At 39.1% G+C, this 17,180-nt stretch overlaps 1 pseudogene; it reads left to right on the top strand.

The window, feature by feature from the left end:
* The first annotated feature begins 12,110 nt into the window (after positions 1-12,110).
* LOC129655031 (son of sevenless homolog 1-like) lies at positions 12,111-15,927 on the top strand (annotated as a pseudogene).
* The last annotated feature ends 1,253 nt before the right edge of the window (positions 15,928-17,180 follow it).

Here is a 17,180-nt window from a genome sequence, read left to right on the forward strand (position 1 = left end):
AATGGTGACAAACTGAAAGCATTTCCTCTAAGATCAGGAACAAGACAAGGATGTCCACTCTTGCCACTTCTATTCAACATAGTTTTGGAAATTCTAGCTAGTAGCAACCAGACAAGAAAATGAAGTAAAGGGAATCCAAATTGGAAAAGAAGAAGTTAAATTGTCACTGTTTGCAGATGACATGATGCTATACATAGAAGACCCTAAAGATGCTCCCAGAAAACTACTAGAATTCATACACAGAAATCTGTTGCATTTCTATACACTAACAATGAAAGATCAGAAAGAGAAATTCAATAAAATATCCCATTTACCACTGCATCAAAAAGAATAAAATACCTAGGAATAAAGCTACCTACAGAGACAAAAGACCTGTACTCTGCAAACTATAAGATGCTGATAAAAGAAACTGAAGAAGACATAAACAGATATAAAGATATACCATGTTCATGGATCAGAAGAATCAATATTGTCAAAATGACTAAACTACCCAAGGCAATCTACAGATTCAACACAATACCTATCAAATTACCAATAGCATTTTTCACAGAACTAGAACAAAAAAATATCAAAATTTATATGGAGACACAAAAGAACCTGAAAAGCCAGAGCAATCTTGAGAAAGAAAAACGTATCTGGAGGAATCAGTTTCCCTGGCTTTGGGCTATACAACAAAGCTACAGTCATCAAAACAGTATGGTACTAGTACAAAATATAGATCAATGGAAAAGGATAGAAAACCCAGAAATAAACCAATGTACCTGTGGTCAATTAATCCATGACAAAGGCAACAAGAATACACAGTGTTAAAAAAAAAAAAAAAGAATACACAGTGTTTGAAAGACAGTCTCTTCAACAAATGGTGCTGGGGAAACTGGACAGTGACATGTAAAAGATGAAATTAGATCATTCTTTAACACCATACACAACAATAAGTTCAAAATGGATTAAAGACCTAAATGTGAGATCAGATACTATAAAACTCCTAGAGGAAAACATAGGCACAACACTCTCTGACATAAATTGCAGAGATACCTTTTTTGATCTGTCTCCCAGAATAATAGAAATAAAAACAAAAATAAACAAATGGAACATACTTAACCTCGAAAGCTTTTGCACAGCAAAAAAAAATTAATAATAATAATAATAATTATACACCCACACACACACAAAATGAAAAGACAACCCACAGATTGGGAGAAGATATTTGCAAATGATATGACTGACAAAGGATTAGTCTCAAAAATTTACAAACAGTCCATGATCCTTAACAGCATCAAAAAAAAAAAAAATCAGCAAATGGGGAGAGGACCTAAACAGACATTTTTCTAAAGAAGACATATATATGGCCAAGAGGCACATGAAAAGATGTTCAACATCACTATTAGAGAAATGCAAATCAAAACTACAATGAGGGATATCACCTGACACCAGCCAGAATAGTTATTATCAAAAAATCTGCAAACAACAAATGCTGGAGAGGATGTGGAGAGAAAGGGACCCTCCCACACTATTGGTGGGAATGTAAATTGGTACAGCCACTATGTAGAACAGAATGGAGGTTCCTTAAAAAATTAAAAGTAGAGCTACCACATGACCCTACAAACCCACTCCTGGGCATATATCTGGAGAAAAACATGATTTGAAAGGATATATGGACCCTAATGTTCATTGCAGCACTGTCTACAACAACCAAGACGTGGGAGCAACCCAAATGTCCATCACAGAGGAATGGATAAAGAAGATATACATATATACAAGGGAGTATTACTCATCCATTAAAAAGAGTGAATAATGCCATTTATAGCAACACAGATGGACCTAGAGGTTGTTGTACTGAATGAAGTCAGACAGAGAAGGAGAAATATCATATGGCATCCCTTTTATGTGTAATCTAAAAAGAAATCTAAGAAGTTCACTAAAAAGTGAACTTACTTACAAAACAGAAAGAAACAGACTTAGAGAACAAACTTATGATTGCTGGAGGGAAGAACAGAGGGAGGGACAGTCAGGGAAATTGGGATGGACATGTACACACTACTTTATTTAAAATGGATAATCAACAAGGACCTACTGTATAGCACATGGAACTCTGCTCAATGTTATGTGGCAGCCTGGATGGGAGGGGAGTTTGGGGGAGAATGGATACATGTATGTGAATCCCTTCACTGTTCACCTGAAACTATGACAACTTTGTTTGTTGATCGGCTATACTCCAATACAAAATAAAAAGGTTTTAAAAAAAAGAATAGCAGCTCCAGAAATCTGCGAATTGCTTCCCTCAGTCACTCAACTGCATGCTCAGTCACTCAACTGTGTCCAACTCTTTGTAACACCATGAACTGTAGCCTACCAGACTCCTCTGTTCGTGGAATTTTCCAGGCAAAAATACTGGAGTGGGTTACCCTTTTCCTAGTCCAGGGGATCTTCCTGACCCAGGGATTGAACTCGTGTCTCCTGCATTGACAGGCAGATTCTTTACCATTGCATCACCTGGGAAGCCTGAATAGTTTCCCTTAAGTCCCAGCCAAAGTCTAAGCCACACCTGAGTGGAATGTAACTTCACTAGGGAAGCTGAAGCACAACAATTCCCACTCTTCACACATGGCACAGAGACACTCAAGCTGTGCTCAATCCAGAATGAAGAGTCCTTCTTGTACACCCTGCACACTCAACTCAAGAAAGGAATACAGCTTAGTAGCAGGGCTAAACTATTTTTATCTTTTATTGATGAAAGAGATAATCTGAATAGCCTCTATTAAGGAAACTGAATCAATACTTAATGAACTTTAAAAAAAATGTTTCTCTGGTGAATTCTACCAAATATACACAAAGAAATAACAATTTTACAGAATCCCTTTAAGAAAAAAGCAAAATAACATTTCCTAACACACTGTAGAGGCTAGTATTACCCTGTTACTGAAACCTGATAAAGATATTTTTCAAAAGGAAAAGTGAAAGTGAAGTTGCTCAGTCGTGTCCAACTCTTTACGACCACATGGACAGTACCAGCCTCCTCCGTCCATGGGATTTTCCAGGCAAGAGTACTGGAGTGGGTTCCCATTTCCTTCTCCAGGGGATCTTCCAGACCTAGGGATCGAACCCGGGTCTCCCACCTTGTAGGCAGATGCATCTCTCATGAATATAGATGTCAAAATCCTCAAAAATGTAATCCCTTACAAATCCAATCCAACCCTATACAAAAATAATTATATCCCATGATGAAGTAGGATTTGTTCCAAATATGCAAGAAGAATCAATCAAGATAATCTACTACATCAGTGGGTTAACAAAGATGTATATGACCTATTAATTGATACAGAAAAAGCACTAAACAAAATTCAGCATCAATACATAATGAAAGAGGCTTGAAGGTAGCTTCTATAACTTGATAAAGAATGTGTACAAAACCCCTGCAGCAAACATCCTAATAGTGAGAAAACTGAGGCTCTCCCCCTAAGATTGGGAAAAAGAAAAGGATATGTTCTCTCACCACTAGTCAACATCATACTGAACTCCTAGCAAATGCAAAAGGAAACAAAAGGTACATAGAACAGAAAGTGAGGAGAAAAACCAAAACTTTGTAGATGACAGGATTGTACACGTACTGTTAACTTTAACTAGTTTTGGCTCTCCTGGAAATAGAATCTTAAACAATTCAATCAGGAACTGCCTGATGAGCACTAGTTAGGTAATTTGCCTGACAGAACTTTGCCAACCCTTAAAGGAAACTAGGACTATCAGATCAGATCAGATCAGTCGCTCAGTCATGTCCGACTCTTTGTGACCCCATGAATCGCAGCACGCCAGGCCTCCCTGTCCATCACCAACTCCCGGAGTTCACTCAGACTCATGGCCATCGAGTCAGTGATGCCATCCAGCCATCTCATCCTCTGTCGTCCCCTTCTTCTCCTGCCCCCAATCCCTCCCAGACTATACAGCCATGGAATTCTCCAGGCCAAAATACTGTAGTGGGAAGCCTTTCCCTTCTCCAGGGGATCTTCCAAACCCAGGGACCGAACCCAGGTCTCCCGTATTGCAGGCAGATTCTTTACCAGCTGAGCCACAAGAGAAGCCCAAGAATACTGGAGTGGGTAGCCTATCCCTTCTCCAGGGGATCTTCCTGACCCAGGGATCAAACCAGGGTCTCCTGCATTGTGGGCGAATTCTTTACCAAATGAGATAGTCAGGAAAGCCCTAAAGGAGGCTAACCTTATAATAACCAATCACCTTTTTTGACTAATATAATTTCTTTGTTTCTGCTCCCTTCTGCTTATTAAAGTCTTTCATTTTGTACAGTTCCTTAGAACTCCTATCTACTGATTGGATGTTTGATTCATGAATTGTTGAATAAAGCCATATGATCTTTGACATTACTCATTGCATTTTCCTTTTTAATAGTTCTGGTGGCAGTGATGGGATCCAAAGGAAACTTCTGATGGCACTGGGGATGAGGAGAAACACAGGTGCTGCTACTTGTGTTTTCTTTCTTCCCACCACTTTCAAGGACTGTGGATAAAGTTCCTTTTCAATTCAAGTTCTGCTGTTTATGTTGAGGTACTGATATAACTGGTTTTCCAGGCCAGGGTTAGTAAGTCAGTCAAGACTGACAGGGGCCTTTTATAGAGCACCAGTTCTTAGCCCTTAATCTGAGGTCCCAGCACGGGGCTTAGCAGATCATTTTGAGCTGGGAGACAGTTCAACCTGAAATCTGAGTTCCTAGTCTTGGTTAGTCCACAGTTCTGCTTATTGTGTTCTACTGGATCAGTCCTTAGTTCCACTTAGAGAACTGCTGGTTTTGTTGGTTCACACCCAAGGCCTTTTCTTGGCCAATCCACTTCTTTGATTACTGCTGGTGTCTACAGTTCCATTTCTTTGATTACTGTTGGTTTCTGCTAACGTACACATGAAGTAAAGGAATAACACATTTATTATTAATGGGAATCTCACTCAGAAACCAAAGCTGAAAAACTGATGAGCATGAGTTGAACACTTAAATGGTGTGGTCATCACCTAACTCTAAAACTCCCATGCTAGAATAAGCTAGTCATGGAATGGGTTAGATTGACACTAAGTCAGCTACCAACCTCAAAAAAACTTCCTTGCAATAAACTACATTGTAAAGCACTTAAAAACTTCAACCAAATGGCACATTTCTCTTAGTATTAGTATGGTTCCTAGATATCCAAAATTAGCTAAAGAAATGGGATCTTCAAATTTCAAAGAATTGAGTATGCCACCTTCCAGAACAATTCTTATTTATGTTTAAGAACTGTGGGTCTCAAAAGCTATGGTCCCCAAAATGGCAAACTTTTACTGAGATAATCTAGAATTACAATGTCCATTATGAGGAATGTTCCAACTAGATAAGACCATTCATTTAAGAAATGCCCTTGAAAGAAAAAGCTCCCAAATCAAACAGAATGGATACTTATTTTATACATGGAAGCCTCCAAAAGACTTTAAGATTCCAAAACAGCATCACTGAAAGATTCATTGCAAAAGGTTAATAAAAAATTAGAGACAAAAGAGGTACCTGAAAGACTAAATGACTAATGTGACTCCAACCACACCCCTTCTATTCTCCTTTACCTGAATACTCAGTCTACTGTCTGAATTGCTTTTCTACTCTGAAGAAACTATAATACCATAACTAAAACACCACCAAATTAGTGGTCTTATAACTGCAACAGCTCCAAATCCAGAAACCTAGAACACGCAAGCCTCCTGTTTCACCCTCTTAGCTGTCCATGAATAAAACACTGACCCAGAAATCAGTGACTCGTTTGTAATAAACTATGATAGTGGAAAAAAGAATGTCCTTGAAAACTTTGTCAAATCATCCACAACAACTTGGATGCCCCCATTTTCACTCCCCATATGGGGCCCTCCCAGAGTTGACAGGACTTTTGAGGAATCCTCCAGTAAACTGCTAGCAATTATTTCCTTAAACTGCCAAGAGAAACTGAGACAGGAAAGAATGGGGGGACAGGGCACAAATGTTAAAAGAATGAGGAGGAGGACACAACCTTTAAGAAAAACAGGATACAACAAAAAACTTATTAGAACCAACTAGGTCTGAGATCCCATGGACAGAGGAGCCTGGCAGAGTCAGGCCTGAAATGGCAGAAGATTTGACTTCCAGTATACCTTAAACTTCATTTTATGTTCACTGTAAAACATTGGCATATGCTAAATGACACAGCCACAGGCACCACAACAGCTCCAAGGCTGACCATAAAAGGCCAAAAAGCAGGCATTGGCCCAATTCCTGGAAATCCCCACCCTTCCCCAAAACAGTTAGAACATTCCTTCCGCTCATTAGCATTTTAAATTACCCATCCCATAAAAACCAACAACTCTATACCCAAGAGCCAGTCTCTGAGCTAGTCCGCATTCTGCTTATGGAATATGTATCTCTCTAAATAAACGTGCTTTCCCTTTACTTTGTCTCACTCTTGAATTCTTTCCTGCTTGAACCCAAGGACCCTCACTTGATGGTGTGTTCCAAGGACTCACCCATGTGTCCCAGAATGTGACATTTCTCTCTCTTGTAACAAAACTAAAATTAGTGGAAAACTCTGTCAAACAATGGTAGATTTGGGGGCAACACTCTTCATTTTAAACCCCACTCACTCCAGAACCTGCAGATGGGATCCTAGGAAAACTGGCAGAAGCCAGCAAAGAATTCCTCCCAGAGTCAACTATCCTGGATCTATATAGTGCCTGTTTAAGAGAGGAAGGTACATTTTCACATTGTCCCTTTCTTTCCAAATTCAGATTTTCGGGGATTTAGTTTTGAGATACCTAATGGACTGCAAGCAGATCAACCAGTCCATCCTAAAGGAAATCAATCCTGAATATTCATTGGAAGGACTGATGCTGAAGCTGAAGTTCCAATAGTGCAATAATGCAAAGAACTGACTCACTTGAAAAGACCCTGATGCTGGGAAAGATTGAAGGTGGGAGGAGAAGGAGACAACAGAGGATGAGATGGTTGGATGGCATCACCAACTCAGTGGAAATGAGTTTGAGTATACTCCAGGAGTTGGTGATGGACAGGGAGGCCTGGCATGCTGCAGTCCATGGGGTCACAAAGAGCTGGACACACTGAGCGACTGAACTGACTGATTGACTAGTTGTCATCCTTTCTCTCCCAAGGACAAATATTGCCTTCTTCTTTGTCTTGTTTTGTGTCCTGAGAACCTAGCTTGGTTTTCTGCCTACCTGCTGAGTCAATTCCTAGTCAGGTTGACAAGAAATCCGGGGTCCCTGAGGAGGAGAGAGGGCTCTGGAATTCTCAAGGAGGAGGAAAGGACAAAGTTTTTCTACACTCCTTAGTCTTAGTAAGGATTATGTAACAACAATGGATCCTGCTTGAGGACAGTTTCTCCTTCCTGAAAACTTTCTGACTAATCCTCTTATCTTAAAATATTATATTATAGGAGTGGGTCTGGTAAAATCTTTCTATTGTTAATTCTAATCCTGTCATCTTAAAATGTAAATTGTGGGAGTGGGCCTAGTAAGATCTTTACAACTTTGAGACGTTCTTTTGATTTATTGTAATAACCAATTTAAAAAGTATATAATTCCCTTGCTAAGACTAGTAAGCAGGGCACTCTCCATCCCCCTTCTGATATCTATGTCAGGAGCTTTCTCTGTCCCTTTTTCACTCTAATAAAACTCTGCTACACAAAAGCTCTTGAGTGATCAAGCCTGGTCCCTGGTCTGGAAGCTAAATCTTTTTTGGAGATCACAAACCTGACATCGTTTACCATAAGCTATTACTGGGACATGCAAACTATTGATTCTTACATATGTAGGCAGCTCAACTGTCAGTCTGGGTGCCAAAAAATATGGCCTGACAGAAAAGGTGGGTTGCACCTCATCTGTGGCTAGGGTCCTATCAACCATTGCTAGCTTTCAGGAACTGTCTTACTTTCTTGGCTATCTTTGGAGTGGTTCTAGATCTTGAGAGGGTAGTATCTTTTGTACACTCTTTGACAAGGCCTCTTATGACCAAGAGGTTGTTCAATACTGCCAGAAATAGTTACTGTTTGTCTCTGTTGAAACCTGACAAGCTATTTGAAAAAAAAATTTTTTTTTCTTTTAAGTAGCTCTATTGTCAGCAGCCGGCCAAACTGGAAGCTGATATTCAGAGCCTCACAGGAACTTTTTAAAGGCCTTCTCCCCTAAGCTAAAATTAAACTGTGTAACCAGAAGGAAAGAAAAGCATTCTATCCAAAGTGAAATAGCTGTAAATCTAGACCAATGGAATCTTCTGATTTCCCTCTTGGTTGAGGATCTTCTCTCTAATATAAAGGAGCAAACTAAAGATAATGTAGTCTGATGGATGGGTTAGCTTCTTGATGTGATTCAAGTTGCAAACCAATTTCTTGAGGAATTAAAAAAAATAACTGGTATTGTTTTATAAATTTAGTCTTCACAAGAACAAAAATGCAGCTGCAGAAGCAATTCAAATCTCACTTATCCTTTTTACCAATCTCAAAATCTTCCCTATTCATCTCAAAAGCCTTATAGATACTGTAAAAGGTCTGGATTTAGGAAACAAAAGTTCTGCTTGGTGGAACTTATATTCTTTCTCTGTACTTTTAGAGAGTCATCTCTAGGCACCCAGGTCATTATCAGAATTCAGTGGGAAAAGGGTAGTCTTCAACAAATGGGTGTGAACAACTAGAAATCCACATTCAAAACAAAACAAAAAAAAAGAATAGACACAGACCTACATGTATAATAAAAATTAATTTAAAATAGATCATAGTGCTTTCAGAAAAAATGGTGGAATAAGGAATTCAAAATTATGTAACTCCATAAAAGCAACAAAAATATGGGTAAAAACTGTCAGAATCAATTTTTTGAAATCTAATTAAAACCCTGCAACCAAGTCAGAGAGTGCTAATTCAAGGAACATGGCTGATTTTGGGTAAGAACAGTGAAACTTTGGGACATTCTAACCTGCCCCCATCACAGTCTCCACTCTCCAGCTCAGGAATAAAGTATCAAAATAACATCCCACGTTTCCAGTATTAGAAGAATCACAGCAGACCCCACTCACAAACACCTATAATTTACTTATCTGACCTATCTGATAGCACAGCTCAAAAGCCTTGAGTTTATTTCAGCTAATTCAAAACTGGTCCAGTATTAAAGCTGCTTCCTAGGGAGAATCTGTCAAAAATATTTACAGACTGATGCTGCCTGAAGAGATGAGTGGTATATAAGGTGAAGCTACAATTAGGAAATCCCAATAAATTCACACAAAGGGGATTAAAACTAAAAAAAAAAAAATTCAGCAAGTGGCATTATATAAGATAACCCACAAAAATCAATTATTTCTATACACAATGAAAATCTAAAAAGGAAATGAAAATTATCCCATTTTCATCAAAGATAATAAATACCAAGAATTAATTTACTCAAGGAGGCACAAAACTTTTAACACTGAAACTACAAAATATCACAGAAAGAATTAAAAAAACCTAAATAAGTGAAATGACATCTCATGTTTCTGAATTGGAAGACCTTAATACTATTCATATCACAATATTACCCAAGACAGTCTACAGATTTATAATCCCTATCAAAATTCAAACAGCTTTTTTTTACAGAAATGAAAAAGGTGATCCTCAAATTTATAAGGAACTTTCAAGGGATCCCGAACAGACAAAACAATAAAGAAAAAGAACAAAGTTGCAAGATTCACATAATCTGGTTTTAAACTGATTACAAAGCTACAGTAATCAAAATGGTGTGGTACTAATGGAAGGATAGACATATAGACCAATAAAACAGAACTGAGAGTCAAGAAATAAAACCATACATCTGTGCTCAATTAATTTTCATTAGGGGTAGGGGGTAATACTAAATCATTCAACAGGAAAACAGTAGTCTCTTTAGCAAATGATTCTGGAACAACTGGTTCTTCACATGCAAAAGAATGAAGTTAGATATTTACCTGGGAATACATACAAAAATTGACTCAAAATAGACAAAGCCCTAAGTGTGAAAGCTAAAAACATGAAACTATCAGAAGGAAAGAGGCAAAAATCATTATGCTCTTGAATTAGACAATTTCTTTTATATATGAATCCAAACACACAAAAAACAAAAATTGGAGTTCATTGAAACTGAAAAGATTTCTGCATCAAAGAAATGACATTATCAAGAGTAAAAAGAGAACCTACAGTATGAGACAAAATATTTACATATTATATATCCAATAAAGGTATACAATCCAGAATATATACAGAATTTTTATACCTCAAAACAAAACAAAAACAAAAAACAGTTAAAAATGAGAAAATACTCTATTGAATAGACATTTCACCAAAGAAGATTTGCTAGTGGCCAAGAAGTTCATGAAAAGAGGCTCAATACCATAGTTATTAAGGAAATGCAAATCAAAACCACAGTAAGATACCAACACCGAAGAGGGTAAGTAAATGTTTTATATACACAGTATCAAGTGCAGTTAAGCATTAGAAAAATTGGAGCCCTCATATATTCTGGTGGGAATGTAAAATGGTGAAGCTGCTGTAGAAAAGTTTGGCAGTTCCTAGCAATTCCACTTCTAATTATAAACAAGTATTCACCCAAAATATGTAATATGTATGTTCATAGCAGCATTATTTATAGTAGGCAAAAAGTAGAAACAATCCAATGTCCACCAACTGAGGGATGGATAAACAAAATACAGTAACTACACAATGGAATATTCAGTCATAAAGAGGAATGAAGTATTCTTATTAAAAACATGGCCCTTGAAAGCCTCATACTAAGTCAAAACAAAACAAAACAAAAAAAAAACAGAGAAAAAAAGGCTAAATAGATGACTCCATTTACACACAAAAAGTTCAGAATAGGCAACTCCATAGAGACAGGAGATTTAGTGGCTTGTTAGGGATGAAGATGAGGGAATAAGTAGGATTCTGGAAAAGAAAAAGGATATTAGGGAAAACTTAAGGAAATCTAAATATTAAAGTATGAGCTTAACAATAATGTCTCAATATTGGTTAACTAATTATAACAAATGTACTGACAGTCAGTCAGTCAGTTCAGTCGTTCAGTCGTGGCTGACTCTTTGTGACCCCATGAATTGCAGCACGCCAGGCCTCTCTGTCCATCACCAACTCCTGGAGTTCACCCAAACTCATGTGCATCGAGTCGGTGATGCCATCAAGCCATCTCATTCTCTGTCGTCCCCTTCTCCTCCTGCCCCCAATCCCTCCCAGCATCAGAGTCTTTTCCAATGAGTCAACTCTTTGCATCAGGTGGCCAAAGTACTGGAGTTTCGGCTTTAGCATCATTCCTTCCAAAGAACACCCAGGACTGATCTCCTTTAGAATGGACTGGTTGGATCTCCTTGCAGTCCAAGGGACTCTCAAGAGTTTTCTTCAACACCACAGTTCAAAAGCATCAATTCTTCGGTGCTCAGCCTTCTTCACAGTCCAACTTTTACATCCACACATGACCACTGGAAAAACCATAGCCTTGACTAGATGGACCTTTGTTGGCAAAGTAATGCCTCTGCTTTTTAATATGCTATCTAGGTTGGTCATAACTTTCCTTCCAAGGAGTAAGAGTCTTTTAATTTCATGGCTGCAGTCACCATCTGCAATGATTTTGGAGCCCCAAAAAATAAAGTCTGACACTGTTTCCACTGTTTCCCCATCTATTTCCCATGAAGTGATGGGATCGGATGCCATGATCTTTGTTTTCTGAATGTTTCATCAGAAAACATTCTGAATCACTTTCATCAAGAGGCTTTTGAGTTCCTCTTCACTTTCTGCCATAAGGGTGGTGTCATCTGCATATCTGAGGTTACTGATACTTTTCCCGGCAATCTTGATTCCAGCTTGTGCTTCTTCCAGCCCAGCGTTTCTCATGATGTACTCTGCATATAAGTTAAATAAGCAGGGTGACAATATACAGCCTTGACACACTCCTTTTCCTATTTGAAACCAGTCTGTTGTTCCATGTCCAATTCTAACTATTGCTTCCTGACCTGCATATAGGCTTCTCAAGAGGAAGTTAAGGGTTCTGGTATTCCCATCTCTTTCAGATTTTAATGGGAAATAGCTGTGGGGTATATGGCAACAGAAAACAATTTTAAAGAAAATGGGCCGGGCGGGAGCATCCCTCCGCACCCCTCCCACAGCCACCGGCTCTGCAACCGGGACAAACCAGCCCGGAGTCCGGGGACCACGGTGGAGAGCAACCTGGGGAGGCGACGGCGGGCCGGGGATGTGTGAGAGGCCTGGTCCTTGGGTGGCGTTGCCCGATAAGGCCGCCACCGCCACCTACCGGTTGCGTTCTCTCTCCTGAGCCGGTGCCTGTGGGATGGGTGGCCAGGCGCCAGCCTCACCCCCAGCCTCATCTCCAGGGCTAGCCGGGCAGATCGGCCCCGTGCGGAGTCAGGGCCATCCGCTGAGACTGCGGCCCGGTTCTGCGCTAGGAGCTCACCCTCTGGTGACTCCCCCAGCCTGGCCACCGCTGGCCCTCTCCCTGCCCAGAGGTGGGGGCATGCAGGCACAGCAGCTGCTCTGAGTGTTTAGCTGAAAAGAACACACCCAAGTTGGGGGTGCTGGTGTCTGCATTGAAAAAATGTTCAGGGGCAAGTTCATCCTACTGTTGAGTCTAGTGATGATGCTCTTCAGTATGCTGAAGAATTAATTTAGCAATTAAATATGCAATGTCAAGCTCAGCCCCTAAGTTCTTCAGATGTAGAGGAACATGCTCAAAAAAGTTTCCCTCATCCAGTTGATAAATGGGCAATAGTTGATGCCCAGTCAGCTACTAAAAAGAGGAACCAAAGAAATTTTTTTCTCTCGCCCCATAGAAAAAAATTCATCTTATGTTAAAGGAGGTCCTAGATTATAAAACTGACCACCAGGTTTCTGTTTACATAGTAGCAGTGTTAGAATACATTTCTGCAGACACTTTAAAAGTTGGTGCAAAATATACAGCATTATGAAATTACAAAACAAGATATTAAAGCGGCAATATATGTTGATAAAGTATTGATGGATATGGTTCATCAAGATGTAGAAGATATATTATCTTTAACTGATGAAAGAGCCTTCCACCTCAGGAGAGCAATGTTATTATGATTTTGTAAAAGCATTTATGGCAGAAATTTGACATACATAAGGGAAGTTAAATTATAAATGATTTTAGAGAGTGCTTTGTCATTAATACAAAACTGTTTTTCAGCTAATGATGTAGAAAATACATTTGGTCATATAGTGGATATACATGAACCTTGTGGAAAGTTACTGGGCCATATAGAAGATACTGTAGAAATGACAGATGAAGGCAGTCACCATCCATTAGTAGGAAGCTGCTTTGAAGACATCAGAGGAACTGGCATTTGATCCATTTGAATCATAAACTCGAGACATTCTATTACCTGGTTTTCATGATCATTCCCTTAGTTATCAAAGCCTGGAGTGGCACTCTTGTTGTTTTTCAGTCGCTAAGTCATGTCCAACTCTTTGCAACCTCATGGACTGCAGTATGCCAGACTTCCCTGTCCTTCACCATCTCCTTGAGTTTGCTCAAATTCACGTCCATTGAGTCAGTGATGCCATCCAACCATCTTCTTCTTGCCCTCAATCTTCTCAGTCAATAGGCAAAGGTTTCAAAGAAGCTGTTCAATATGTTTTACCCAGGCTACTTCTAGCCCATTTACCACTGTCTACATTACTTCAAACTTCTGAAGCAGTAAGAAAAGTGAAGAACAAGACAAGGAATGTTTGAAACAAGAAATAACAGCTTTGCTTAATGTTCATAGTGGTATAGGAAAAAAATATGTTCTAAAAGCCTTGCAAAATGTAGACTGGGTGAATCTGCATGTTGGATTTATAGTCAGCAAATGAAGGGGAAAAAACTAGCAATCAAGAAAATGAACGAGATTCAGAAGAATATTGATGGTTGGGAGAAAAAGACACTGGACAGTGCTGCAATGAATTTGCAATGGAAGGAACTCTTATATATGTAGGAGAAACATTAAAGAAACATATTTCTCTTTGATGGCTCAGTGATTTGCTGTAAATCAAATCATGGGTAGCTAAAACTTCCTGGTGCTAGCAATGCAGAATATCACCTTAAAGAAAAGTTTTTTATGAGAAAGGTACAAATTAATGACAAAGATGACACTAGTGAGTACAAGCATGCTTCTGAAATAATTTAAAAGATTTAAATAGTGTTATGTTTTCTGCCAAGTCAGATGAAGAGAAAAACAGTTGGATGGCAGCATTGATATCTTTATCATATCAGAGAACACTGGAAAGGATGGTTGATGTGACAATACTTTAGGATGAAAAGGAGCAGATGAGACTCCCTAGTGCTGATGTTTATAGATTTGTAGAGTCTGACTCTGAAGAAAATATCATATTTGAAGAAAACATGTAGCCCAAAGCTGGAATTCCAGTCATCAAAGCAGGAATTGTTATTAAACTTACAGACAGGCTCACATACCATATATACATGGATCCCAATTTTGTTCAGGCATTTCTTACAACATATAGATCCTTTTGTAAATCTTAAGAACTACTGAGTCTTTTAATAGAAAGGTTTGAAATTCCAGAGTCTAAGCCAACAGAACCTGACTGCATAACTTTAGAGAAGGTTAGGCTTTGAGTGCAGAACTCAAAAAGGTTTAGAAAAATATATATACAGCCTGTGCAGGTGTGAGCATTAAATGTATGTTGGCACTGAGTAGTACACACTATGATTTTGAAAGAGATTCAGATCTTTTGCAGCTAATGGAGAAATTTATTGGAACAGTAAGAGGTAAAGCAATGAAAAAATGGGTTGAATCCATCACTAAAATAATCAAGAAAAAGAACTGAATTGCAAGAGACAATGGACCAGGTCATAATATTACATTTCAGAGTTCACCTCCCACGGATGAATGGCATATAAGCAGACCTGGTGGAAAGAGAGAATTCTGACCACATAGAGACTTTTGACCTGCTCTCCTTAAACCAACAGAAATTGCTCGACAGCTCACTCTATTTGAATCAGATTTATATACGGTCATCAGAATTAGTTGAAAGTATGTGGGCAAAAGAAAACAAAGAGACTAATTCTCCTACCCTTCTGAAAATAATCCTGCATACCACTAATTTCACTCTGTGGTTTGAGAAATGTAGAGACTGAAAACTTAGAAGAAAAAGTAGCTGTGGTGAGCTGAATAATTGAGATTCTGTAAGTCTTTCAAGAGCTGAACAACGTCAATGGTGTCCTTGAGGTTGACTGTGCTATTAAATTACCTGTTTACAGACTAGACCACATGTTTGAGCAAATACAAAGCTACCAAAAGAAAATTTCAGAAACAGCTCATGAACTACGTGAAGATCACTGTAAGAAATATTTGAGGGGAAAAAAAGAGAAATATTTGGCAAAACTCAGGTCTATTAATCCACCATATGTGCCTTTCTTTGGAATTTATCTAATATCTTGAAAACAGAAGAAGGTAGTCCTGAGGTCCTAAAAAGGCATGGAAAAGAGCTTATAAACTTTAGTAAAGGGAAGAACATTGCAGAAAATTGCAGGTGAAATCCAGAAATACCAAAATCAGTGTTACTGTTTACGACTAAAATCAGGTATCAAAAAGTTCTTTGAAAACTTGAATCCAATGGGAAACAGCATGGAAAAAGAATTTACAGACTATTTTTCAACAAATACCTAGAAACATAACCATGAAACCCTAAGCCTCTCCCAAGATTTCCAAAAGAATATAGCCATTCACTAAAATCTCCCAGTATTTGTCCATTAAACCCAAGACCAGGTACTATGAGACATCCCACACCTCCGCAGCAAGAGCCAAGGAAAAACAGTTAAAGTAGAACCCCTGAAACTGAAACAGAAAATATAGCATCTGCACCAAATTCTTACCATTAGCACCTCCTCCTGCTTCTGGTGCTCCCAGTACCACAGATGTTTGCAGCATACCTGACTCTGACCATTCAAGCCCTTTCATTCAATATCTGCTTCAGTACCATCTATAAGTTTAACCAAGAGCGCTGATGAAGTGCCTGTCCCTACCCTCCTGTTCCTCCACTAAGATGACAAGAATCTGCTCCAGCAGAATCTTCACCATCAAAGATGATGTCTAAGCATTTGGACAGCCACCCAGCAATTCCTCCGGGGCAACCCATGCCAAAAGCCTATTCACCACAATATTCAGTATCAGACCAGACCTCTATTTCAGGCCCTCCTGAAAGCTCTCCCCTGTTACCTCCATGAGAACCCATGGGGACACCTGATGTTTTCTTAAACTCACCACTATACCTCCAACCTCCCACTTTGGGGAAAAAAGTGACCATAGTAATGTCTTTGCCCCAAAGTGCCCTTTCCCCTTTACACCACCTCCTCCTCAAATACCTTCTCCACACGGCACAAGAAGGCATCTGCCATCACCACCGACACAAGAAGTAGACCTGCATTCCACTGCTGGGTCACCTGTGTCTTGATGACAAAGCACATCTCAACATATTCCCTAAACTCCGTCCAAAATCTTACAAAAGGGAGCACACATCCATCCATGCACAGAGATGGACTACCACTGTTGGAGAATGCCCATTTTCCCCTGAGTTCCTCTGTACCAGGATGTAGGTTTTCCTAGCCCCAAATCCATTGCCGGTGGTGGATGCACTGAATGTGCCAGCACTGAGGGCTTAAAATGAGAACTCCAAACACTAATGACTCTCCTTCAAGATGCAGTATAAGACAATAAATTTTAACCTAGATGTAATTACAAAATGGAAATGGTATCTGTTTAAAATACGGAAAGACTTATCTAGAGGAACTGGACAACAGATTGCACTTGAAAATCAAGTAAAGGGACCTTTTTCCAGCCAGTAAGCAGAAGTTCTCTTTTTGTGAGGTGATCTTTATCATTAAAGGGGTAGAAAACATAGTCTAGTGTCCAGCAGGCCCACAGGATGACAGCTTTTGTAATTCAAAATATTAGGCACTTTTTAAAAATAAATCTTAAACAGGGATCTTCAAATCCTCCTTTGTTTTTCTTTGCTTTTACTTGTCCTCCTTTAGAATATTTTCTTCAAAATCATTCAGAGGACTGTGAGAAAAGGATGTGGTACCTGACATTACTGGAATCAAGGCCCAGCACTGTACTGCTGTTCTGCTTACAA

Source organism: Bubalus kerabau, chromosome 1 (genome assembly GCF_029407905.1).
Source record: "Bubalus kerabau isolate K-KA32 ecotype Philippines breed swamp buffalo chromosome 1, PCC_UOA_SB_1v2, whole genome shotgun sequence".
NCBI lineage: Eukaryota > Metazoa > Chordata > Mammalia > Artiodactyla > Bovidae > Bubalus > Bubalus kerabau.